This window comes from Trachurus japonicus, chromosome 18 (genome assembly GCF_045865225.1).
Source record: "Trachurus japonicus isolate A0001 chromosome 18, Traja_1.0".
NCBI classification, from domain to species: domain Eukaryota; kingdom Metazoa; phylum Chordata; class Actinopteri; order Carangiformes; family Carangidae; genus Trachurus; species Trachurus japonicus.
Genome location: NC_140924.1, coordinates 16,185,411 through 16,213,184, shown reverse-complemented (window position 1 = coordinate 16,213,184; position 27,774 = coordinate 16,185,411). Strand labels below are relative to the sequence as shown.

The 27,774-nt window shown below is 42.6% G+C and overlaps 1 protein-coding gene across 1 annotated transcript in view; it reads right to left on the bottom strand.

Moving 5' to 3' along the window:
- The window catches only part of LOC146968953 (diacylglycerol kinase delta), a 75,153-nt gene that overhangs the window by 29,608 nt on the left and 17,771 nt on the right, over positions 1-27,774 (bottom strand). The window lies entirely within an intron of this gene.

Sequence of the window (27,774 nt, the reverse complement as noted above, 5' to 3'; positions counted from 1 at the left end):
GTGGAGCAAGTTTTTCTTCCTTATTACAAGCACAAAACAACTTGCTTTCACTGGCAGATTTTTCTAGTTATTTCAAGTGAAAATTAGTTTGAAACAAGTGAAAATTATCTAAAAACAAGTTAATTTTTTGGTGATGAGTCTTATTTTAAGTATAATGAGATTTGTTTTGACTAGAAATAACATTTTGACGAGAAATAAGACAAATATTCTTGGAAAGATTTTGAGTTTTTGCAGTGTAGTGTCACCAGGAGCGTTTGTTTTAGTCCGACACACACAACAACACACAACAGAGATGAGCCAGGAGGTGTCGACTGAATCTGTCAACAAGTGAGTCGGCAACAATCACAGAAACATAAATTTACTTAGAAGGACCAGAAAACAAAAGAAACAAACAAAAAAAACATTTCCTGTTTCAAATTTATAAAACCGGACCAGTGGGAACGTTGAAGGAACCGGCGCTTCTACAAATAGTTGACTCGTCTCTAGTAAATAGGGAATGTGTTAATGAGGTAATGTCTTGTTCAGCCATAATGGAGCAGTAGAGATGAGGTGATGCAGCAGGTAGGAGGTGGAAATTATTCCCACACACACACACACACACACACATTTGATTTGATAGCAGCGGATTTCACTTTGCTGAAACTCCCCAGTGATCTGACTGTAGCGCTTTTCTCTCTCTCTCTATGTCTATTTATGAGTACAGCACATGCCTTAAGAGGACAGAAGGCACCATGGGTAATCAATTTGAGATGGGAGAAGAAGGGTCGCCATGGAGATCCTCATTTCTCAAAACGAGAGGATGCCCAGGCCTGGTGGTTATACACACTCACACACACACACACACACACACACACACACACATACAGTCTTAAGACTCTGATCACGTTACCGACGGTTTCCTATACCTGCCAGGTTATCACCCCAATGTAACAGCATTCCTGCACAAGCAGATTTCATTAGATCGGCCCATGTGACGAGATAACCATTCGCTTGCATCAGCCCGTGTGTGTGTGTCTGTGTGTGTCAGAGCTCTTCACACATGCAGTAAGATTTAAAAAAAAAAAAAAAAACTGGATCAGATTAACTGGAATGTGTTTGTACATATCCAGGCAGTAGGTAAAACATCATTCACACAGAATTTAATAGATGACATCATACACAATAGTAGATATTACTCAGGGTGACTAATTGTGCATCTCTTTTCGCATTAACCTCCACACACGTCACCTGTAAATGAATCAGCTTGCCCCTAAAGGTAAACTGTGAGTCGCCAAGTCTGTTTTTTTTTTTTTAAATGTCTGATTATAATAATGGTGTCTGAAAAATATGACTGCAAGAAGTAATTTCCAAAGCCCCCCTCTCCCCCAGAGGAAATAAAATTCTAGGTAATCACATTCAGATCCAAGTAATTTTGCTCCTCGGCTCTTTTGCGGTTTGTTTTACCCGTGGATCTAACAGACTAAATGTGGAAAAGCTCTCCGTGTAACAAGCACAAGGGTCCTTTAATTGATTTTATCACCACAGAGCGATATGACGAAAATGTGCCGGAGGGGAAGATGGAGAAAGAGAAAAAAAGAGAAGGAGAGAGAGAGAGGGGGAAAGGATATTGGTTTTCTTATCTTCTTATCCAGTCGATAACCGACTGCTAGATTTCAGTGTAATAAAAAACAAAAGGTTGTGTGGTGCTTTCCGCTGCACAGGTATGCTGCTGCTGCTGCTGCTGCTGCTGCTTTTCTGGTGTAAAAAACCTCTGAAAAACTTCACAGTCGGTCGGACATGGTTGACTGAGAGCAGCTGGCTCAGCAGCAGTCACTTGGCAGTGTCTCCAGATCAGTGCACGATCGGGAAATCTGCCCCAAGGGGAAGAATCGGAGACTCAGACAGGAGAGGATCGCCACCTGCATGACAACGACCAGCAACCCCCGAGAGCCGACAGCAGGACAAGAGAGAGAGAGAGAGAGAGAGAGAGAGAGAGAGAGAGAGAGAGAGAGAGAGTGTGAGTGTGTGAGCCTCTGAATGTAAAAGAGAAAAACTGAGTATGTGTGGAAAGTAAAAGACAGAAATAGTCATCGGGAATCTGCTCTTAATTTATCTCTTAGTTTGATTTAACTCATCAATCACCCTAACAAGTTATAAATGCTGCTCTGCTGGGTGAGACGCTCACTGACTGTTACAAAAAAGAATAATTTATAACCAAGTTTAGCATAACTCATGTTGTCATTTCTTCATTAGCGCTAAGCTAACTCAGTAAGTTGTCTCTTATTCCCCAGAGGTAATTGATGCATTACCCTTTTCTTTTAAATTAAATGATAAAGTTTAACAGGCCCATTAGGTAAAAGAAAACTGCGTTTTGATCTTAGCGAAGTGCTAACCTTTCAAGCTGTATTTTGGCTAGGCAATGGAACAGTAGGTCTTTACTTTGTGCCCCCAAAAAAACAATAGTTGCTCACAGCTAGCTTGTGCTTGTATAGTTCCTAAAAAAGAAACACACACAATTAAAGCACATATTCTTATAACTAAGGGATCAAACTGTTGTTTTGGTGTAAGAACAGGGGGTCAGGTCATGTTCGGCAAAGTTATTTAAGATTTTCATGTAGCCCAGCCATTTTTTTTTAGCTTGTAGCCTACCAGTAGCTTACTTGGCCTTTAATTTAGAATAGAAATAGAAATAGAAAAAACTATATTTTACAGCCAAGGCAGGACATTTTCCTCTGGTCTCATCCAATTACATAGCCTACAGTCACAGACTTGTGAACAGTCCTACATCAAACAAACAAGTAGGATCATGTAAGTACACGGAGCATCTGTATATGGTTTACATACAGGCACCTATCATGCCTATAGGTTCCTCATCATCTTGATTTATAATTATGTCGATGTCTATGTCTCATGACATTACTTGTATACCTTTTCTATAGGGCTGGAACCCATAGTTTATCTTACAGGGTCGATCATGAAGACTAATAATGCCTCCAGCAGTGTAGAAGTAGGTAGCCTACAGCTAAAAGAAAGTAGACGAGGAAACAGGATGAATAAATACTGGAAGGAAAGTGAAAGGTGTTAATATCTCGCACGACTGGCTTTACTTGCACCTGCACCTGTTTTACAACCTCTTCCGATCTTGGATCTCTTTTTAATCTGTCTTCCTTTCACCCATTTATCCGTCTGCATTATTTCTGTTTAAATGGCATCTCCCACTGTCTCTCTTTCTATCTCAGCGTCACTCATCCATCTTCGTGCGTTCTCCCCCCCTTCCCTTCCACTTTCCACTTCATCTTCTGCGTCTCACTTTCTCTGCCCCTCTATCTTTGCAGTAATGGCCTTGGCTTGTCTGAACGGAGGGAGTAATACAAGTCAGAGGCACCTCCGAACCAGTGATAAATCTAATTCATCGCTCCATCACAATCTCATTTCTCAGCTGCATGTGTGTACTGAATGTATGTTTGTGTGTGTATGTGTGTGTGTTTGTGTACATGTGCATCCATGAGATATCCCGCATTGTAATGAAGCACATTGAGACTCCTGTGCTCCCACAGTGCACGTTTCTATCTTAGTATAAATGCGCTTTTATACCCCAAGGGACGGCAAATCTCACATTGTCACAGAAAAAGAGAGGAAGAGGGGAGGAGGAGAGGAAGTGGTGGGGAAGGAGTGATGGTGAGAAAAAGATGGATGGCCTGATGGCATGGCTCATTAGTGAGAGGAGATAGTAATGGGAAACGGAGCTGTGACGGCGACAAAGAGCTGGAAGAGAAACAAACATAACAAAAAAAAGGAAAAAAAAGGTGAGATGCAGGAATTACAACAAACAGAGACAAACAACGATGCCTTGAGGAGGAAGAAGAAAAGGAAAGACGAAGAAAAACACACAAACATGAAAGTGTAAAGGTCTCTCTGCTGAACCACCTGACACGTCGTCGGAGATAACGGCGAGGGTGCGACACTCCCGCGCTCGCTTCCAAACCAATCGGGGGCTTATATCCACGGTTGCCCCAGAAACGCCAAGGGGAGCTGTCAGTCAAATAAGCTAATCAGACTGTTGTTGTTTGACAAAAGCCGCTAATGACATAGCAACCACTGATATGGCTGAAGGGCATACTGGAAGTTAGATCCGACTCAGGATGTTGTAACAAGTGCAAGAGCGACACAACACAGAGGCTCGTTGAAGTCGCGTCCCTGCGGCTATGCTAGTTCCTAGCTTGAATATTTAGCTTAAAGAGGAACTATGCAGGAGTTTTATCTTAACTTTTTTACATTTTTACCTTAATTAAACAGCTTTGGAGTTACTCTGATGGTTTAATAAATGACTTGTAACTTGTTATGAGAGAGAATGGAGGCTTTCTGCCTTCCATGTAGCGTCTCTTGGCTTAAAGCCAACTTCCTAGATCTCGTCTCGGCAGCACCACGACACAGACGCGCCCTGTAACCCCCTGTAATCTCTTCTTTATGACAGATAAGACTACACAAATATACACATTGTAACACCGTATATAACATATAACGTTATCTATGGCTATTCTCGCCGGTTTCGTTGTAAACAAAACGCACATGACCAGGAGGAGGATTAGCAAAAGAGCTGAAAAGCGACTAGACTTGCATAGTTCCCCTTTAACTTAGCTCAAATTTAAGGAGATTTAGCCTGAAGCTGAAGCTAAATTGATGCTGTAAATGATCTGAAAGCATTTTTCAGTCAGGTTTGATTAAAAAAATGCTAATGGATCTCAACCCTGCGGATAAAAGGTGTGTTCACACGTGTATCGCTGCGGTTAAAGTAACATTTTGGAAACAAAAGACGGGGTGGATTAGTACAGTAGCTGCATGGGTGTGGGTGCATTTCAAAAGAGTATGTGCCTTCTTTTGTTTTTTAACTAATAAAACTAGATATTCCCACAGTTTTAGTGCATAATCACAACCAGTGATATGTGGGAAAAAAAAACTTTCCACTTACAGTAATGCAACAATCTCATTGTCATGCACAGTATGCGAGCGTGGCTACAGCTACAGCTACAGCATGCGTGACCTTCTCATCTCTCCGCCTCCTCCAGGCCATTTCTGTACATAATAATGTGTCCTTAGTCAAGTGGCCTGGTTGAGTAATTAATTAAAATGTGTGGTTTCCTCCTGATTGACTACTTGCACTGTGCACAGAGGGCGGTTATCAGCAGAGCAAACAGTACGCGTGTACGGGGACATATGGCCATATCAACGCCAACATATACATATATATATATATAAAGGTCAGTTCCTGCACAATAAAGCCAGCCACTCCTGTTGATGGTGTTTCCTCCTCTTCCTCTCCTCTTTATCATCATCTCCTCTCCAGCTGAGAGATGTTGTCAGACAGATCAGTGTATTCATTAGAGCAGGACTAATTGCATCACAACAATCATCCCCCAGCAGACCCACGATGTGCGCACACAGACACAAACACACACACATACACTTACAAAGCCGTGAAGTGGTTGTTTACACAAGAGCGCATTAGCACACATACTTACTCATCTGCAAAAAAGCACACAAGGCCTCCGACAAACTCGCTTCTGTTCTGTCGGCTTCACTTTTTAAGAAAAACGCACAACAACGACAACGACCTCTCGTCCTGACCCTCAGTCTAAACACACACACACTGGTAGGAATATTTCAGAGAGGGATGAGTGACCTGCGGACTGACATGTAGAGTTTGTTTGGCTGATGGAGGAAAAAAAAAAAAAGCAGAACTTGAAGGTGAAGACAGTTTTTCCAGGAGCTGTTACTCCATCAGAGGCATAATGACATCAAAGATGAACCAATGACTCACTTCTCTGCTGCTGCTGCTGCTGCTACTACAGGGATAAACATGTGTGTGCTTGGAGAACAGGGGATTTGCAATAAAAACCCTTTTTTTTTTTTGGCATTCGAACATCTGCACTGTCAGTGTGAAAGAATTGGCCACAGGGGAAAGATAGATAGAAGTAAAGATAGAAGAAAAGAGAAGTCTTGTCTGCCCTTTGTTGGAAAGTAACATCACAACACAACACAACGCTGCCAGCTTCTTCCTTTAAGATATAAAAAGGTGACAAAGGTGCGAAAAGTTGTTGTTTTTAACCGCAATGTGATGATCAAATGCCAAATGTAAGACCACACACAGAGTGTAAATAGCACTGCACGCACAGACACACTCAAATAGAGGAAAGGGTCAGGGGAAAACCAACTACTACAACTAGAATAAACAACCCTTAGAAATGTGGAAAACCCACTGAAGAGCCTGAGTTTGACTTCCTGTTTGGAGGGTCTCTCTCTCTCTCTCACACACACACAGACACACACTGACCTGGTCCACCTGTAGACTGTTGTTGTGGATGTGGCTGGAGCTCAGGTGGTCCTCGCTGCTGAGCTGGCTGTCGTCCCCCTCCCCTCCTCCTCCTCCCTCATATCCAAACAACAGGGGGGCGAAGCAGCACCCGCTGGACCGACACAGGCCCAGCATCTGGCGCTACGCTACTATGACCTCACTTCCTGTACGTGATGCGTAATTCTTTTTGTATAAAAAATTATAAAAAAATCAACCTGCGTGGTATAAGGATGTGTTGCTGCTCTCTTTCAAACACCTGCCGGTTGTTGTGGAGCCGCTGCTACCTGGATTTGTCCTTTCCTGCCATGTTTTCTTCTTTTTCTACTTCTGCTTTAAATAAACTCCTGAAATCCTCTTTTTTTCCCGCTCAGTCCGTGTAAACTTTCCTCTCAACTCTCTCCGGTTCTTGTTCTTGCCCCACCTCGGCCGTAGCGCTCCCTCCACTACACACCACACCACACCAGCAGTTCCTCAAACAATACACAACCCCAGCACTTCCTCCCTCTCTTCAAACTTCCCTTGTGAGGAAGCTCCGCCCCCTCAGGTGTGCTGCTGCAGGACACGCCTCTCTTACATACAGTATGTGGGCTTTTTTCTTACTTAAACACACACACACACATACACACACACACACACACACACACACACACAACCTGAGGCATGCAAATGAGTCCCTCCCCTAACCTTATACGACACACACCTGAGAGGAGTGGTATGTGTGTGTCTGTGTGTGTGTGAGTTTGTGTGTTCATGCAAGAACAAGCCTACTTCCTTCAGGCTATAAATAGAACTTGAGGAACCTGTCTGACTGCTCGCTCACTCACACACACACACACACACACACACACATGGCTTCCCCCCTGTCCCAGTACTGATTTTAGACACACAAAAAATGCAAACACACACACATATAGACACACACATTGTGTAAATAACCACAACATTAGAATCAACGACTGGTTTTCAATGTTGTGTCTGATCGCTGCACATTCAGTCCAGTCATGTCAAAGTGATGAGGTCGTCACTGTGAACACACACAAAAACACACACACACATGTCTTGTCAGAGTGCATGAGCTGTCCTGTGTATATGTGTGTGTGTGTGTGTGTGTGTGTGTGTGTGTGTGTGTGCGCTCTCTGCTGCCTACGCTCTGTCATCGCACTGCCTTCAGTGTCAGATCAGTGTCTCATCTGCCAAGGCAAATTACTGCAAGTGTGTGTCTGTGTGAGTATGTGTGTGTGTGTGTGTGTGTGTGTGTACCTACATGCATATGTGTGTGTGTATGTCTGTGTGAGTGTGTGCATGCATGAATATGTGTGTGTGTGTGTGTGTTTTCTGCCAGTCTGCGTATCATTCTGTCTTTAATGAGCAGAAACATGCTGTTCCCTGCAGACTCACTCACTGACACCATCTCTCTCTCTCTCTGTGTGTGTCTCTATGTCTCTCCATCTTTCCGTCTCGCCCCCTCAGCTTCCTTCGCTGTGTTTTTTTCCTCTCCTCCTCCTCCCCTTCTTTTGTCGCTTTTTTCTTTCCAAAAAAAAAAAAAAAAAAACTCGATTTCCTAGTGACCCCGATCTCTGTCTCTCCAACCGAATCATTTGTGGTTAAATTTGAAGCAGAATCGGGTCAAAGAGCTTCATTAGCGACTTTAATGAGTCGTGTAGCGGCGCTTTTAATGTGAAATTCTTTTGATAGCGGCCGTGGTGGTGGTATCTCTGTCTGGGACTGTCTGTGCTGCAGAGAGACACCAGGCCACTTCATTAGTGATCACACCTGTCTCCATTAATACCTTCTAACATTATAAAACTTATTGAATGGTGCATTTCATTAGCTTGTTAGTGCTAGACGAAGCTAAACGGCTAAAGGTAGCCTAAACATCTGTATATCTCAGCTTTCCCAATGGGATTCTGATTTGATTTATTTTTTATTGAATTATATTTTATTCTATTAGGCGCTATAGTTACGGAACAAGTGGGGAACAGACACAAACAGAGAAGGACATAGAAAACAACTTATTACAAGGATTGACAAGACAAATTAGACAAATTAAAGAAGACAAGTGCAGTGGTGTTAGCGGTTTGTACATATATTGTGGTGGAAGATGCATATGTATCAGAAGTATGTGTGTGTTTATGAATATGTGTGTGTTGTTCTGTTTGTGCCTACATGTATGAGCATGGATGAGTATGTGCTGGAAGCTTGAAAAAGAAAGAAGGGTGAAAGTGAGAGTAAACAACGAGGGTGAGATAAAAAAGAAAAGAAATGTCATAAAATGTATAGATAGATTTATTATTAAGCTATCAAATGATAACTGGAACTAAATTGTGCATTTTATTTTGAAATCTGGAAGAAGAAGACGACGGACAGACAGAGACGTCCTCTGCATTTTAATCTGGTATGCAGACTCTGCTCCTCACTCCTCTTTCTTCACACGCCACATTTTCCTCTTAAGCATCATCCAGACCTCAGGTGGATTCTGTCTGACGAACACAAACATGCCTCGACCCGATTATTGGATATCAATCTTCCAAATCTTTCCTCTAATCTCCCACAGATGCCGTGTTAAAACCTTTATAGCAGCAGCAGCAGCAGCACAGCATCTCCATCCACTTCAATGAGACCACTGAGCTGTCGCTGTGTTAACGCCTCGAGTTCCTTCGTGCAATCAGGCCGACAAGAAAGCTTTCCCAGGAGCGACAAGTGTTTTACCTCGTCTGCATGAGTTCACACAGTTCCAGAAAAAATCTTATCCTGCAGCTTTATAAACCACAGTGTGTTGTTTTGAATGTACCCTGTTCCTCTGTCTCGTCATCAGTACCTCATATTTTGTTTAACTGGCTGTAAATATTTTTCTTTTGTTGCACACATGCTGTACATATAAAGATTTGGTATTGCCTTTCAAAATAAAAGTTTTTTTCTCTCTAGGATAAAAACCATCTGGCTTTTATAAGATACTAAATGATTAAACTTGTTCTGTTTTTAAAACAATGCACAACAACAATCATGTATTTGTGCCTGATTCAAATTGGCAGAGAAACTATTGGTTCCTCTTTGTTAGAGGAACTAAGAGAAATGTCCAAATTTCAGGAGAAGACCGTGACACATGATGTTTTGTACAGTAATTACATCCGTAAATATCACAGTGACTGCATGTTGTTGTATTTTTATACAAGCTGCAGGAAATCCAACATGATATTTTTAATGCTTCATGCAACTATAAAACAATCAGTGTTGAACGTAAAGCCGGTGTTTTTTCCTCCACAATGGAGCAGCTGTTTATTCATGAGCAACTGGAAACAGCACAGAGACACTTTCAGGTGTGTCCGTGCCAGAGCTAATTAAAACAGACGGACGCTGGCTGCTGCAGACGACCAACCCCCTGACCTTTTTAAAACACGGCCATGTTTTTGTAATGATGAGACCTCGGGACGTTCGGACGGACGATGCTGGAATGCCAAACGAGGCGGGAATAAATAAAAAAAAAGCTGCTTCAATGTCAATGTCACCAGCAGCTGTGGTGGTGGTTCTTTTATTTAACCGTGAGCCGCAGTGACCGACTTCCTCCAGCAGATGGCAGACTGAGAGAGAGATGGGGCGGGAGGAGGAAGGAGAGGAAGGAACGGGGCAAAGAGATGGGAGGGAGTGAGGCAGCAAAGACTAGACATGGAGCGAAGGGATTGGGAAGAAGAAAAAGAAGAGGAAGAGATGGAGACGTTAGAGAAAAGCATGAAAGAAGGAAAACAGAGGAGAGGATGAAAGAGGTGCAGTCTGGTTTGTGTGTCTGTAGAGAGATAAACACTGAATACACACATCTCCACACTTCAAACACACACACACACACACAACAAAAACTCACGTCTCTGAGGTGTTTAAATCTTCCTTGTGCGTTTGTTTTAAACACCTTGCAGCGGCACACAGGTGGGGTTTAACGCAGACAGACGTTCAGCGATGCTTCAGCATCTTTGAGCTTTTTAGTTTTCATACTGAAGACACAGGCTGCAAGAGACGAGAGCAAGTGAATCATGATGCCTTTTTTTTCTTCTTTTTTTTTCTTAAACCCCGCCCGTCCGGAGCGTGGAGGTGGGATAAAACAAACACAGTAGCCTATCGCTTGCAAATAATAGCTGACCCAGGTCTGCTTGTTGTTAATTACACAATTTTTCAGCTTTTTTTTGTGTGCCTCCTGACATTTAAACTTGGTAAACGCAAAGGCATGCGAGGTTGCCATGGTAACAGCCCGACTTTCAAATCAACCTTCAGCTTTAGAAAATGCAAGGGAAAGCACTCACACACACACACACACACACACACACTCGAAACACACACACAGTCAAGCACACACACACACACACACACACACGTAAACGGTAAAAAGAAAAAGTTTGAACAGGCTTCTTCTTCTGCTGTGTGTGTGTGTGTGTCTGTCTGTCTGTGCGTGTCTGTGTGTGTGTGTGTGTGCGTGTCTGTGTGTGCGTGTGTCCCCTTTGTCCTTGACAACTTTTTTTTGTTCTGCAAGAAACGGCAACTAACACAGCGAGACAAATAATTTGAAATAGGAACTGCTTGCATCATCTGTCATGCATAAACCCAACGTCTGACCACACACACACACACACACACACACACACACACACACACACACACACACACACACAGACACACACACACACAGAGTCAGAACAAGGCGTGGGCGGACTTTGCACCATGGCGACCACATCCTGTCTCATGTACCTCTGTGCGTTTATTAATAGACACACACACACCAGTGATATGTGAAAAAAAAGAGAGAGAAAGAAAGAAAACAGCCGAGAGAATCTGATGACACTTTAGACGGACAGATGGGAGGAGACAACCACACACACACACACACACACACACACACACATTTTATATCTGTGCACACACACACATACACACAGACACACACACTTCTTCAAGTTTAGCCATATTTCATGTTTGTATGTTCATGTGTTTTTGAAATATCATCCAGTTTTTTGGCTGCAGCCTGTGAGGTTTGTGCGATGAAGGACACATAATCTGCTGCTGCTGGTGGAGGGGGAGGAAGAGGAGGAGGAAGGGGGAGGAGGGGGGGGGGGGGTGTAGCCTCGGAGCATACGGACCAAATCTGGCTCTGATGCTGCATAATCCTCACACACACACACACACACACAGACACACACACTGCCGAATGAACAGATAAGTCTCTCGGCCAGGGAGAGATGGACGGTGGAAGAGGTGGAAGGTTTGTGATGATCGTGTCGTCTCTGTTGTCACAATCATGCAAATAAAGGTTTTTACGTTTGAAATAAGAGGAGAGGAGGAGAAGAGGGGAGGGTGGAGAAAAGAGGAGGGGGAGAGAAGAGGAGAGGAGAGGAGAGGACAGGAGGGGAGAGGAGAGGAAAAGAGAGGAGAGGAGAGGAGAGGAGAGGAGGAGGAGGAAGAGAGGAAAGAGAGGAGGAAGGAAAGGGAGAGGGGGAGGAGAGAGTAGGAGAGGACGGGAGAGGAGGGGAGAGGAGAAGAGAGGAGGAGGAGGAAGAGAGGAAAGAGAGGAGGAAGGAAAGGGAGAGGGGGAGGAGAGAGTAGGAGAGAAGAGAGGAGAGGAGGGGAGAGGGGCTGAGAGAGGAGAGGAGAGGGAAAGAAGGGAGAGGAGGGGAGGAAAAGAGGGGAGAGGAGAGGAGAGGAGAGGAGAGGAGAGGAGAGGAGAGGAGAGGAGAGGAGAGGAGAGGAGAGGAGAGGAGAGGAGAGGAGAGGATGTAATGAAGGTGGGGCTGAAAAAGGAGAGAGGAAAGATGGGAGGAGATAAGCGAAGATGAAATATGGGTGTGCATGTATGTGTGTTGTGTAGGTGTGTGCGTGTCTGTGTGTGTGTGTGTGTGTGTGTGTGTGTTGTGGCTGGTGATTATCCCTGATGATCACACTGATGTTTAATCTTGTCTCCCCACACACACACACGAGTGGAGGTTTGTGTGTATGTGTATGTGTGTGTGTGTGTGTGTGTGTGTGTGTGTGTGTGTGTGTGTGTGCGTGTGTGTGTGTGTGAGTCTTTAGGTCCCTGTGCTGTCAAGCTGTAATGTCTCCCCACTGGAATTTGTAACACAGCTTAGTGGACACACACACACACACACACACACACACACACACACACACACACACACACACACACACACACACACACACAGACACACACACACACACACACACACACAGACACACACACACACACACACACACACACACACACACACACAGACACACACACAGACACACACAGACACACACACACACACAGAAATGGAGGCCAAAACAAAACACTCTCTCTCCTCTTCTCTCCTCTCTCTCATCACTTGTGTCGTCGTCGTCGTCGTCATGGGAGATGAGTGATTTCCACGGCAACCTGTGGGGGCTTTTCCTGCCCTCTCCTCTCTCCATTCCCCTACAGCCTCCTTCACAACATAATTGCTGCTGCTGCTGCTCCGGTGGTGAACTGGATCCTACAGACGCCGCCGACTGTCATGTTTGATTTTTAATCCCCACGACGAGTTCGGACAGATCTTCTTCTTCTTGAACTCCTCTTCCTCATGTGAAAGTTTATCCTCATCCTCCTACACTATATTTACATTTAAACCTGTTTTTTATTCTGTTTTTACGTAAGCTCTCTTCTGGCTCCAGAGAGGAGGAGAGGAAAAGAGGGGAGGAGAGGAGAGGAGGGGAGAGGAGAAGAGAAGAGATGAGAGGAGAGGAGAGGAGGAAAAGAGGGAAGAGGAAAGGAGGGGAGAGGAGAGGAGGGGAGAGGAGAGGAGAGGAGTGGAGGAAAAGACGGGAGAGGAGAGAGTAAAGAGGAGAAAAGAGGGGAGAGGAGAGGAGAGAAGAGAAGGAGAGGAGAGGAGAGGAGAAGAGAAGAGAAGAGGAGTGGAGGAAAAGAGGGGAGAGGAGAGGAGAGAGTAAAGAGGAGAAAAGAGGGGAGAGGAGAGGAGAGAGTAAAGAGGAGAAAAGAGGGGAGAGGAGAGGAGAGAGTAAAGAGGAGAGGAGAGAAGAGAAGGAGAGGAGAGAAGAGAAGAGGAGAGGTGTGGAGGAAAAGAGGGGAGAGGAGAGAGTAAAGAGGAGAAAAGAGGGGAGAGGAGAGAGTAAAGAGGAGAGGAGAGGAAACGAGGGGAGAGGAGAGGAGGAAAAGAGGAGAGGAGTGGAGGAGGAGGAAGAGAGGAGAGGAGAGGAGTGGAGGAGGAGGAAGAGAGGAGAGAAGAGGAGAGGAGAGGAAACAGAAGAAACTACACTATATTTACATCTTAAACCTGTTTTTTATTCTGTTTTTAAGCTCTTTTCCGGCCCAACTTACTGAGCTGTTATTGGGTCGATAGATTATATGTCATGACCTCGTTCTGGCACGCACACACGACCACAAATATTAACCATCGCCGCCGCCGCCGTAAATACCTCATATCGTTCTCAACCGGAGAAGCTGTGTGAGTGCATGAATCTTTAAGAGAGAGGGAGCAAAGATGTGTGCAATGTACACAATCCATACAATCGCATGTTCACCTGCTGGACCCGCCGGGGGGTAAATAATGACGTCGACAAAAAGTTGCTTTGTTGTGAAATAATTCTCTCATGTGGTAATTTGTGTGTGTCGCCTTTTTCCCCAGACAACACCCATATCCTGTGATAAGACACAGCAGCAGCAGCAGCGGCGGCGGCGGCAGTGAGTGAGCGCGTCTTTGCTCAAGATTAGCTCGCGATTACGGAGCACAAAGCGTTTCACAATGAATTGCTTCATCGGGCCACAGCAGCAGCAGCAGCAGCAGCAGCACAGGATGAAACGCGCGGGCGAAAGCTTTTGTTATTATGGGACAAATGTTTCGAGTTACAGCGGCGCAGAGGCTTCCATCAGCAAAGTGGCTTTTAATTGTGACTTTCAGCATCGACTGCACAGACACACGGATGATGAAGTAAGAGGATGTTTATCGCGGTCTAATAATGACACCATTAAAGGTCCCATATTGTATAAAGTGAGATTTCAAATCAGCTCTAGGTTCTGTCTTAATACTGTGAAAGTATCAAAGCCTCAGTCCACAGAGAAACGCAACGCAGAAACTGAGCCTGAAAAACAGCCGTTAGGACTTCCTGTGACTTTGTGATGTCATAATGAAGCAGTCACCAAGCTCCGCCTCCCCTCACCTGGACCCACCATCTGACAACTTGCAGGATTTGGTTTCTCTGAGTGTTTTTACCAAAAGTCTGCTCTTTTTTTATTGGATCACTCAGAAAACAAACAGTGAGCCAATCAGATGAGAGGCCCAGAGCCTCCTCTCCTCTGATTGGCTGACACCGACCTCTTGTTTATGCAGCTCCGCGAGAGAGAAGATGTAAAACTACACTGACTGTTTTTTTGGTCTTTTAGAGCATTTGTAGTGGTTTCATTCACAAGATTTCAGTATTTCTTTGTTGCTTAAAGTGGGCGGGGCTTAATTATACAGCGCCATTCAATAAAACATGAATCAAAATCTAATTATATAACAATAAAGATAAGTATCTTATAATAAACCAGCAGCTGACTAGTGTTAACCTCTTGTTAAAAGCTGCCTGTTAATCATTATAATGACGATGGTGTGATACTCCTGCCGCCATATAAGGGACTGTATAAGTATAAAGTCTGAGCTGACATGACATATCCTTTAACTGCATCGTCTAAATCCAAAGTGCCTTCAGCTGTGAACTGGCAGGTCGGTCGGTCATCGACGTAAACACAGGCTCCCGGAGCTGACAGATCGGGACGAGAGAAAAAAAAGCTTCAGGCTTGAGAGTTTTTGCGCGGCTCCGACTCCTCTGTGCTGCTAAATGCGTTAAAGAGCTGGGAGCCCGCGGACTGGGTCGCTAACCGCAGGCCGGGGTCGGGTCACTCTGAATCAAATCACGCCGCAACATGAAGCAGAGGGTCGTTCCTGTCGCTGCAACATGTGGCTCTGCAGCTGGCGGGGAGTCTGTTTCTACACACTTTGATTTCCATCAGCCTGTTGTTATTCTAAATAAAACTGCATATTATTGACTAATTTAATACAGTTTTGATGGGTTTGCATGGCAAGGAAACATAATTATTTTTTGTGAAAACGACTTATCAGATATTAAAAATGGATTAAAAAAAAAAGTGTGTTTGATTTTTGTTTGCTTTTTGTTAACTGGCAAAAAAAAAGCTTCCATTGAAAGTGAATTAAAGGCAGTTCAGCTTAGAAATGAGAGCGGCCACATTACGCATTAACAGCATTTAATCACTGAGATCGAGATTAAGTGGCTCATACCATTAGTGCACATAAACACACAAAGATAATGTACATTCACTGTGCACGTCTCCACACAGAAAATAATGAGTATAATATAAAAGATGTTGTGGAGTAGCTTTTAATGGAAAAAATGAATTGCTATTGCAAGTCAAATTTACGTATGGTATTAAAATGAAAACCACCAAATGTTTTAATGTCTTACTTCTAATTTATCATCATTAGAGATGCAAAGCAGATTGATTTAACATTCAAACAGAGCACTTCTGTTGATAGCAACTGTTATAGAAGCAGTTAGAGGTAAAATTTTGAGCATTCATAACCAGGCAGATAAAAATAAGATACACATGAGACGTTCAAGGACAGGACGCCACACACAACCGCCCCTTCATTTTTTTTTATTTTTATGACTCATAACTGATGAAAAGTGGTATCAAAACCCATGCACTGCAATAACTCAAAATCTTTCCAAGAATATTTGTCTTATTTCTTGTCAAAATGTCTCATTTCTAGTCAAAACTAATCTCTTTCCACTTAAAATAAGACTCATCACCTAAAAATCAACTTGTTTTTAGATAATCTTCACTTGAAATGAGTAAATTAATGAAATATCAAAAATGTTTGTGCTTGTAATAAGAAAGAAAAACTTGCTCCACTATCAGATTCTTTTACTTATTTCAAGTGAAAATATGCTTGAAAGAAGTAAAACATGTCTAAAAACAAGCTACTTTTTATGTGATGAGTCTTATTTTAAGTATAATGAGATTTGATTTGATGAGAAATTTAATTTTGACTTAAAAAATAAGACAAATATGATATCCTTGGACAGATTTTGAGTTTTTGCAGTGTGTTGTACAGCTACTGTGTTCAGACAGACAAAGTGAAAGTTTAGGGTTTGGTGCAGTGTCAACTTACTGGGTCAACAGACTGTAGCAGCATCACCGTCTCCAGGAGGCTCAGTTTACGCGGCTAAAGTTCAATATTATTTCTCAATTCACTCTTGGTCGAGTTTCATGAAAGCAAACGTTCCAGCGGCCTGGAAATCATATCTTACTCATGTGGTTGCCCTTGTGTGTGTGGGTTATGATACCTCAGAGTCCACCTAGAAATAACAACCTATTGTGATTCTTGAGAAGAGACTGAATGTCAGGTGAGTTAACTCCAATAACCTTTTAACAGGACATCTACTGTTTTCATATCACATGTTTTATGTTTTTTTCACCTGGTAGAAAGCAGGTTCACTAATATGCATCATACTTCCCCCCAACCAAGTTTGCTAAAAATCGTCTAAGTGGTTTTAACGGTGCTTACAAATAAACACCCTAAGCGGCTGTGGTGTTTATAGAGCTGTTTACAGACTCCATTCAATAATTTAGGTTACTACGGTGGGTTTTGTGATGGTGGTACACATATTTTCCGAATATTTTGGTCTTAATGTGGAGCAGTGGTATCGTATCTGCTGTATCTAAGCTTGAGTTTATGAGGCTTAAAAAAGGATAAAAGCTAAAAACATGTGAATCAACTTGAGCTGATGCAAACAGGTCTGTAATTTTACAGTTTTTAATTATTTGCCAGCTTAATTGTGCTAATTCAACTACAGCTTCTCAATGTCACAAAGTGGTACAGCTGTTAAGACAGTATAAGCTTTAACAGTATATTATTTCTGGTCCTGTAAAGCTAATAAACCTACTTTTCCTTTCTCCCTCTCCATTTCCCCCTTGTTGTTTTTTTCTCCTACCTCTTAGTTACTCCTTTCTCTCTCCTATTATCTCTTTCTCTCCGTCTCTACTTCCCTTCCCTTTCTCTCCACATTAACTCTCATTCTTTGCCTCGGATCAATATCACTCTTCCATCTCATCCCTTCGCCCATTCCTCCTCTATCCAGGCCATCTGTTTACCGCCCAGATCGATACCGCTTCCTCCTCCTCCTCCACCTCCACCTCTTTTTTTTTAAACCATGATTTCTTTTTTCCTTCACCCTCTCAGCCCCCTTCTTCTTCTTCTTTCCCGTCTCTGTTAAACCCTGTTTTCTTTTTTTATGACCGCCTACTGTCCCCTGTCGATTTTGATTCTGTCGTCATTCCTTCAACCCTCCTCCTCCTCTTCTCATCGTCTCTGCTTTCTGGGAATTAGCATCCTACCCCATGTTTTTCCGATATTTTCAAACATCGAGCTGCTGTAAATGGGGCACTCATACATCTTCATCGGATTAATATTACTCATCAGTCTGTGTCCGACTTAAAGGATGGACGACTATTTGTCTCATAAAACGGAAGATAAAGTGAATTGAGGTGACCCTGCTTCTCTGCTCCGCTCCTCCGTCTCTGTTAGGTCTTGTAATGTGATGGATGGAGTAGGCCTCTATGTCTAGACTTTAATAATCCTCTTTTTTTCACTGGGGTGATTTTTTGCCCACTAAAATTCATCCTGCACAGTCTGGTGGTCTAAATGGCTTGACCTCGAGGATTAGAGACGATAGCTAATAGCAATCTGAGCTCTATGTCCTAGGTGTGGCAACAAAGATTTAACTTTTGCTATTGAGAAGGACACACTGCACTATTTGGCCTTCTGTCATTCTACATTATTCAGTGATTCAAATGTCATTCAATTATTATTTTAACCATCAATTTGTAATATAAACATAATTTCTCAAGTTTGAAGTTCACATGAAAAAAAAAAAAAAAACTACTTTACTTTTGTTAAAGCATACAACTCCAAACCCAAACATCTACAGCACACAAGTCAAACTAAGGCCTGGGGACCAGATCTGGGCCACGAAACAATACTGTTTGGCCCGCAAAGTACTTAGTGTTTTAAACTTTGGCCCCTGAGTTTGACACATGATCTACAGTATTAAACACAAGCTGCTAGCCTGTTAGCTTACAGGCTTTGAATCTATAGCTGTTTATTGACCTTAGTAAAGTTAGCTTGATGTTAGCTACAGTGGCTAAAGTCAACTTCAAAGATGTAAAATAAAAGTAAACTGATTCTGAATGTGGATTTGGCTAATGTTAGCAAACAAGCTCAAATACAGTAGGGCTAGCAGACACATGTGAACACAGCTACATTTGAAGCATATTTCTGTAATATCTGTCTCCAACTGCTTCAATGTTTCTGAGCTGGTGTGTAATGTGATTTAAGTTGTCTGACGTCACACAACAATGTTACAATATTTGCTTATGGTTAGGCCTACAGTCATGCAGTTATTCCTCTGCGATTTTAAATGATCTGTTTCATTATTTCAAAATACTTAAATAGTTTTTGTGCCCTTTGTAATGTTTTAATGCTGCGTGAAGCACTTCAAATGCAAAGTCTGTCCCGGTCCGCCATATTTTTGGTTATTCTGGTGTGTCACAAATCGTCCATCAATATCACCAGGCATTGTGCAAAGCTAATGTTGCTTGCAGGCTCGCAAAGCAGACACATTATGTAGGCCTATAAGCTAAATCTGACTTAGCAAGAAGCTAATTTCTGTCTTTTGGGAACATCCAACTCCCTCAAAGCTCATGCAGCCACTGCACTAATAACCCGCTTCAAAACCACGACTACAACAACAAACAGGACGACAGCGACGACCTCCGAGACGTGGAATATGCTCCGCTGTACTGTAGCTCCACCGACACCGACCGCTTCAGAGCAAACAGACACATTATGAAACAATAGACTTTGGCCAGGCTGGTAAACACGGCTGAGAAGAAGTGTTGAAATGCTGAGCTGTGACGACAGGTTTCCCTGTGGGGACTTGCACAAGCAGAGCAACTCTCCTATTGCTAAACACATGTAAGTGTGTGTTCGTGTAGGCCTGTGTGTGTGTGTGTCCTTCTGGGTGGTTTTACGAGGGCTCTTCTGCTGCCTGTCATGCTAATGAAACTGAACTCCTCTCCTCCTCCTCCTCTTCTACTCCTACACCTCTCCATCTCTCCCTCACCTTTTCCATCTCTCTCCCACCACCATTACTCCCGTTGCTCTTTTTTTGGTTTTTACTGTTTATACAAATCTCACAAAGTTAAAATAACCTCACATGTAACCGTCCACGGGAGGATAAATCTACGCACATAAACACACACACACACATACACGCTGACGGAAACACATGGCCAGTGTGTTTTGACAATCTTCCAACGCGCTGATGCCGTATTTGTTTAACAAAATGACCTTCTAAATATAGACTCCATATCCCCGAGGAGGCTCTAAAAATGGAGACAGGCCCTTGAGTGTGTGTGTATGTGTGTGTGTGAGTGTGTGCAGTTTTATTATATCAGCGTGAGTGAGCCTCTGTACTGTACATGTCTGAATTTTTGTGGCTGCATAAGGAATTCCTCTGGTTTTCAAGGCGGATGAGATCAACAACAGCGTCCGCGGTCATCTTCAGGACACTCCGCGCTCACTCCTCACTCTTGTTTGTGTACAAGACATAAAAACACTTTTGTTGTCATGAATATTTCACCTCATCCTTTCTTTTTTTTTGCTTCCTCCACATGTTCTGTATTGTTGTGCGGCTCCAGTTTACATCCACAGGATCTGACGGTGGATCAGGTGCAGCAGCGTGGTGGAGGTGCGGAAAGGCCGAGGATTACAGCAACAGCGCATATGTATTTTATTTGCTCTGCATGTATGTGTGTGTGTGTGTGTGTTTATGTGGGTGGGCGGCTGCTGTACATTAACTGGGATGGTGTCTGTGTCTTATCAGCGTCTCATGGTCACATAATGTAAACTGGAAACATGTTGTGTAACCACAGGAGGAAGCGATGCGGCTATCGCTGCCGGTTCTGCTTAACATATGCAAAACGACGTTGGATATCAAATTCATGTTCATCGCATTTGAACGAAATACAGTAAAGAGTGATTTCATTATTACTGTGATGTGTCTTCATTTGCATGTCTGTGTATGTAGAGAAGTTTCGGTGCTGGCTTTCAATCTCGGTTTAACACCTGGCTGTAAAAGCCGGATTTTGTGACATCACAACTGGCTTGGAGCCAATCGCAGTTCAATATCCAATGTGTACAAATGTGGCGAGGAAAACCTGTTTGAATTAACTTTTGTCTAGTTACACCACAATATCAAACAATATTGAAACCATCAATCATAGTGTAAATGAAAGGTTCCCACTCATTGTTATTTAGGAATTTAGTAAAAGGTTTCTTTATTATTTAAAATATGATGTCACAGTTGATTTTTGACCTTTTTGGTATCAAATGTCTTCATGTAAGTTTATATTTGTAGAAAATTGTGCTAAAAGTTGTGATAATCAGCACGTAAAAGCCTAAATTACATTATTTATCTTTTCAATTTTTATGTAATCTATTTGATATTAAGAACGATACATATTTACAAGTATGTGAATAATGAAATCTGAATATGTTTGATATAATTTCACACTATAATCACTGTTCTTGCCATGACGATAAACAATGGGAAACCACCAATTAAAAGGAGGAAATACAGCACAGCAATTTTTGACTTATGGCCAAAAATGTGTTTTTCTGCCGTCACAGTGACCTTGACCTCTGACCTCTGACCTCTGACCTGAGACCACCACGAATTCCTGAGACACTGCATCACAAGAAGAAGAGAGACACGCGACCTGAAAACATCAACAACGCTGGTAACAGGAAGATGGAGACAGAGGTGTGTTGAAGTTTGTCTGTGTGGCAACAACAAGATCTGTTGCCATGTGTCGCTTGCATAACAGGTGTGTGTGTATATGTGTGTGTGTGTGCTAACGTGGGTGATAATGCATTGCTTCACTTAAAGTATACATATATACGCTATATATTAATGAGAAAGCAAGTTTGAGTGTGTGTGTGTGTGTGTGTGTGTGTGTGTGTGTGTTAATCTGACAGGCAACAGATTGCTACGCAGCGTGCCTCCACACTCACACTGACAAAGTACCGCAGCGAAGGAAAGAAAAGACATGAGAGAGCGGAAGACAGAGTGAAAATGTGACAAAGTAAGTGAGAAAGAAAGAAAGAAAGAAAGAAAGAAAGAAAGAAAGAAAGAAAAAGGTGAAAAAAGAGCAAGAAAAAAGGCAACGGGCAGGAACGAGGGGTGAGGAAACGAAAGAGAAAGACAAGAAAAGAGAAGAAAATGTGGCAAAGAAAGAAAGAGAAAGAAAAAAAAGGAAGAAAGGAACAAAAACAGATGAAAAAGCGAAGTAGAAAGACAAGAAACTTGATGCGTAAACAAAGAGAGGGAGCAGTCGGGGATTTACCATATACAGTAACAGCCTGTTTCTAGAATAAGCTGCGTTTCTCAAACATAGACACAGGACGACAAAAATAGACTTTCTACAAAGGAGTTCGCTGAGTGGTTAGTGGTGTGTGTGTGCGTGTGTGTGTGTGTGTGTGTGTGTGTGTGTGTGTGTGTGTGTGTGTGTGTGCGTGTGTGTGATTCCTCCACCCATTCGTCAGACTGGAGGGAATCCTGTGCTGCTGCTGCAACTTTATCACACGGCTGCAAACACACAGACACACATGTGAGGAAGTAGATCATGATCTTATCATGTGCACGCTGTTACTCATTCATCTGCAAACACGCTGCACACACACATTCACACACACATTCACACGCACATGCATGAACTAAAAAGTAAAAAAAACACACTTGTTTTACTGTAATTCATGACTGTTCAACTGTAATGAGACAAAATAATCAAATAACATTGTTAATACATGAAATCTCTATCTGTCAGTGTTTCATCAAAAATAAAATAAGTAAATTCAGTTTTTCGTCCTTATTTACGGAAGCGTATTGCATTCACTTGAGTAATTTATTTTTTGGTTTGTTTTTTTGAATAACTTTTTCCTAATTTTTTCTGTTTTTCGTGATAATTTTTTTCCTCCTGTTTTTCGGGGTAATTTTTTTCTGACTTAACAATATTTCAAAATCCCGCGAGAAGTTCCCACCTGCAAGAACCGCTGCATTTAACCGCTGCAGTCAGGCCTCCACTTCATCATGGATCTAGGGCTGCAGCCGATATCCGATATGCAGCGGTATCCGAGTGCCATTTCACTCGGATACTTATGAACTAAATTCGTTTTTTCTGATTTATCGCTGCCTTTGTGAAACACTGTGAATCGGCTAATTTTAAAATGTGCTACATGAGTAATCGCGATTTATGTATGAGAGTTTCCTGTCCTGGTGACATGTACAGTACTGTAAGTAGTAGCTATGTGTGAAAAGTGAAGTCATGAGAACTCGGACGATGATCTCTGCACCTGAAGGCAACACGTCATAATAACACTTTATAATAAGTACACGCTATTAAGCATTAGTTAAGCATTAATAAATACTGAATTCATCATTTATAACACATGAATACTCATTAGTATGTAGTTTATAAACACAGATAAAAATGTTTTACTCATCATTGATAAGCACTAATTGTATTTATCAACTACTTCCGAGTATTCCTGCGTTTTTTTTTTTAAACCAACACTAAGGAACTTTTCAACCTTCATAAAATATTTTCATAACTTTTGTGATGATACATCGACTTACAACAAGTTGAATGACACCTCTGTCGTGGTCTGAGGGGGTCTGTATCTCTTTCTCTGGCACTAAGCAGCTTTGAGGAGCATGGTAGGAACCCTGCTCTCACTTAAGTTTCACTTTCACTTTTGCGAGTCACAACAAGGAGGGAACAGGCAAAACAGCACTTTAGCAATGGATTATGTTTGTGTTTTCACTTTGAAATGATCCACTGGAAACAGAAACTTAGTTTTGATGTCTTCTGTTTATTTTAATGCAGGATATTTACAGGGCTTCACGCTAGTGTTCATGGGAAATGGAGTCTTCCTTCAGGCAAAACACTACCGCTTTGGTCCACAGGCGCCGCCAAACTCAACCAAAACTGAAAGTTCTTTAGTACTGCTTTAAATGTGCTACATGAGTAATCACTATTTATGTATGAGAGTTTCCTGTCCTGGTGGCACCTGAAGGCAACACGTCATAATAACACTTTATAATAAGTAGTACACACTATTAAGCATACTGAATTCATCATTTACAATACATGAATACTCATTAGTATGTAGTTTATAAACACAGTTAAAAATGTTTTTACTCATCATTGATAAGCACTAACTGTGTTTATAAACTACATACTAAATGTATTCATGTGTTATAAATGAAAAATTCAGTATTTATTAATGCTTAATAAAGTGTTATCGATATGACTCTAATAAGTGATCGGGCAAGAAAGCCCAAATAATAAATTCAGTTTGAGGAATAAAACTTTTTAACTTTAAGGATAAAGACTTTGCAGGGGCTCATGGGAAATGTAGTCTGGAGTCTGAGCTGCTGTTTACAGTGACTGGTGATTAACGTGAGAACCATGACTCTGCTTTGTTGCACGCTGTGAATACTGTTTGTTATGCTGCTCTTCATACACTATGTGTACGTGTCGGAGGATAAATCATGTTGGCGCTTACATGTTGAACTTGGCACACTCACCTACACACACACACACACACACACAAACACACACTTCGCTTCCAGGGTGAACACACAGAGGAAGCCACAACCAGGCTGGATTCCCGCGCTGAGCAGATTTACCACAGTGCACTACCAGTAAAGTGTGTGGGTGCGTGTGTGTGTGTGTGTGGAAATGATGTACCCTCATTCTCACACACACACACACACACACACACACACAGACCTACTTTAAATACAATGAAGCCTTTACCAACCAGTCACCTCACACTGTTACACCCAACAACAAACACACATCTCTCATTTTACACACTCACTTCCCACCTCCCCCGGTTCTGTTCTCTCTCTCCATCTTCCCCTTTCTTCTTCTCCTTTCTTTCTGTCCACTCTGTTCTTCCTTACTCTGACATTCGATCAGCTCTTTGTTTAGAAAACACCAGCCCCTCTCCCCTCCTCCTCTCCTCCCCACCACCACCACCCGTTAGCCTCCGCTCTGCCTTTCAAAGGATGTGGCTTTTCTCACTCTTGCAAACATCAGTTTCTTTCCTGGTAGAAAAGCTCTCTGTGCACGTGAAGAGCGTTTGGGTGTGTGTCTGCGCACACGTGTGTGTTTTTTTGGGTGTGTATGTATGTGCGTTATGTGTGTGTGAGGGCCTTTTTTGTGTGTGTGAGCCTGCGGCGCGGCTTCATTACCCAGATTGAGAAGCTGAAACGGGGGGTATTGGTTGTGTTTCTGATAAGTTGCCAGCACCTCTAAACTCTGATATGATTCACAGTCTGGCTCGGAGCGCAGCGCCATGACTAAGGGAAGAGAGAGAGAGAGAGAGAGAGAGAGAGTCAGGGAGCGAGCGAGATAGAGAGATGGAAATGGAGAGCGTTTGGCGTTCGTGCGACTCGGGGTAAGCGCTCCTTCCTAATATGATTATAAATCGTCTTGTCCTGATCTTCTTTCTGTGCCAGTTTGCGCCCTTGGCCCGAGTCGGAGGAGGAGGAGGAGGGAGGAGGAAAAGCCTCGTTCCAAGTCCTGAAAAAGCCTCAGCGGGCCAACTGAGCTAAGTGCCCGGCAGAGAGAGAGAGGGAAAAAAGAAGAAAAAAAAAACAAAAAAAAACAAGAAAACAGAAGCACTGCTGCTGCTGGCCGAGGTTAAAAGGACAAACATCAGCCGAGGGGAGTCACAAAGCGACAGGATGCATTCAGAAGTCAGACGTTGTTGTGCGTTATAAAATCTGCTGAGTGCCTTCCTCGCCGGTTGAGACGCTGCTGCAGGTTTTTTTTTTGTGTTGTTTGTGCACACAGGAAGTACAGAATGTGTAGAAACTGAAAGCCGACGTCACACGTCCTGACGGCGGCTCAGGCAGATGTTTAGCTCCGGCGCTTCAATGATCAGTCAATTACCCGATGGGATACTCCAGCAGGGCGATTCATTAACGTCACTTATGAGGGCGAAGCGCCATAAATCTCCTACTTTCAGCTCATCATTGAGGATTGATTGTTAATCGAACGCAGACAAACTGTTTGAAGACTTGACCTTGAAAGTGAGAAGAAAGAGCTAAAAGTTTGGTGAAGGTTCAGAAGGAGAGCAGAAACAGAGCTGGTGGATGTTCAAGAGAGAGTCAGAAAGTTGAAGTAACAAGTATGAAATCTGTTCTCCTGATGCAAAAAGTGGATTTTGCTGAAGGATGAAATTAAAAAAACTAGTTGGAGTGTGAGTTCAGCGCATCTTTACGGATTTGAATGTGTCAGAGACGTGTTTAGTTTACATCCAGAGGCAGAATTGTGAAAATAGCAATATAAATAAATAATAATAATATATTAAATATCTTCAAAAAAGGATGTGTATTTGATGATTATATATCTTCTTACAGACATGTGGCTAGACAGACAGACAGACAGACAGACAGACAGACAGACAGACAGACAGACAGACAGACAGACAGACAGACAGACAGACAGACAGACAGACAGACAGATAGATAGATAGATAGATAGATAGATAGATAGATAGATAGATAGATAGATAGATAGATAGATAGATAGATAGATAGATAGATAGATAGATAGATAGATAGATAGATGGGCAGTGATTGGCCACTCACCACTCCGTCGCCACAAGCTCCGCCCACCTGGATTCTCCATCCAACCTCCAACATCCTGATACAACCTTAACCTGAACTAAATCCATCTATCTATATACTGTATCTATCTGTAGCTGTCTTTTAGTGTAAAGACACGCACACACACACACACACACACACACACCCCTTCCCTCTCTCACACACAAATATAATCACACATGTATAAAAATAAAATGTGTTGCTTTTAGAAGGGAAGCCACATCCTTCCAGTACAGTCACACTGACTCTCGTTCTCCATCGCTCTCTCTCTCGGTTTCACTCAGACTGTTTCCACTCAGACTCAGGACAGTTCATTCTCCTTCTCCTCTGACCTCTGTCTCCACTTCACTAACATCTGAATAATCCAATCCATGAATTTATTCTTGTCTAAACTTCACCTCCTTCTCTTCTTCTCACCGGCGGCGTGCCTCTGACCCTTTGACCTTTTTCACTTTACTTTACACTTTACTTTATTTTCTCGCGACCACTGTAAGTGGTATGGAGTACACCACCGTATAAAACCAAGAGATTGGTGTCAGGGGGGGAAACGGGGGCCGTGGTGGAGAGTCACGGTTTTTAACTTCTGTTCCAACGTGTGGTCACGACCCAGGTCAGATCAGACTGTTACAGCTCGCCACGTGTCAACCTCACGTTGTGTGGCATCAGTAAATGCTCATGAGAGCAACAGTCATTAATAGCATCGAAAGCATCAGCACATAATGAGTGGTGTAATTACACTGTTACACCTATATGATATTATATTCTCATATTATATTCATTTACAGTAAATGTTCTGTGATGATTTCTGTGTATCTGCATGTATTCATGTGTTTTTTACATGTATTTTCATTTTGTATGCATTTAGTATGGGGTTTTTTTTATAGTCACTTGTTGTACATGTTGGTGACGAGTGGCAGGGAACCCTCCTGTACAGGAAGTGAAGCACCTGCCCACACAGGTGGATGAGGTGTCTTCTTTCATCTGACTTAACCGTCACAGCTTCAAAGAGGGAAACACCGAGTCGCACTGATCTGAAAATCTGAACTGTTCACATGTTTAACCTGTTTCTTTCTTTCTTGTCTTTCTTTTTTGGTTTAATCTGGAGATGTTTAATAAATGGCCTGTAGTGACGCTGAGGAGACGTCCACCTGGTGGTCAAGGTGGTTTAGTTCTCACTGCTGACGACTGTGGTGATGTAGGACGGAGTCTGAAGGTTCAGGTCCCTCACCTGGTGGAGTACTTAGTACCAAATGGACCTACAGTACTGTAGTTGTTACAGCAAAGGCCATGGGTTTGAGTCCTGACTTTCCTGTCGACCTCCTACTGTCCCTATTAGAAGAAACCCCAAAATAGGGGAGAGATACGATCGCAGTAGAAATGCCCCAATCACCAGTTTTACCACAAGCACCCATACTGATTATCTATTATATCAATCATCCGTTATGTGTTCTACATGGTTTACATTACATCCGTTTCTGACATACTTTGCCATTCAATTTGCATATCAGAGAAATACCAGTTCAGTGTTTACATAAGCACAAGGAAACATCAGTTTATCTTTCATTTAAAAAAAACTAACATCTATTTTAACTCCGACTTAATAATTAATGATTCTATGTATGAAG